Source organism: Geospiza fortis, unplaced genomic scaffold (assembly GCF_000277835.1).
Source record: "Geospiza fortis unplaced genomic scaffold, GeoFor_1.0 scaffold485, whole genome shotgun sequence".
Lineage (NCBI taxonomy): Eukaryota > Metazoa > Chordata > Aves > Passeriformes > Thraupidae > Geospiza > Geospiza fortis.
The window spans coordinates 1,187,436-1,188,048 of NW_005054457.1; positions in this window are offsets into that span (position 1 = coordinate 1,187,436).

The window sequence follows — 613 nt, forward strand, 5'->3', positions numbered from 1 at the left end:
CCCGGGCAGCCCCTCGGGGGCGATAAGCCGGGCCCGAGCCCTCCCGCCCGGCGGACCGGGGAGCACATTCATTCCCTTGGGAGAGGGGGATCGGACCCCTCTCGGGAGAGGGGCTGGGGGAGCCCCTTGGAGGCCGCCTCCCTTTGAAGGTCCCCGATGAGGGGACTGGGAGGAGCCCCCTCGGTGGGAGAGGGAGAGCAGGCTCGGGAGAAGGTTTCGGGGGGCCCCGGAGGATATCGGGGAGCGGGCAGAGGGCTCGGACCCCTCTCCGTCTATGGGGCCCACGGAGAGAGCCCGAGCGCCGGGCACTGCCCCAGCAGCATCCCCCGCGCCGGGCGGGGCAGAGCGGAAGGTTCCCGCTGACCCGGACAGACGCACGGACAGACAGACACACGCACTCAGCATCATCCCTGTCCCGCTGCAGCTCTGCCTCCAGCACCGCCAAGATGCTGCTGCTGCTGCTGGGGATCATCGTGCTGCACGTCACCGTGCTGGTGCTGCTCTTCGTCTCCACCATCGTCAGTGTGAGTTGGGATTTCCCTGCCCAGGGCTGACACCGGGCACGGCCGTGGCGGGGCAAGAGCACCAGGGGTTATTTTTGTTTACGGCTGGT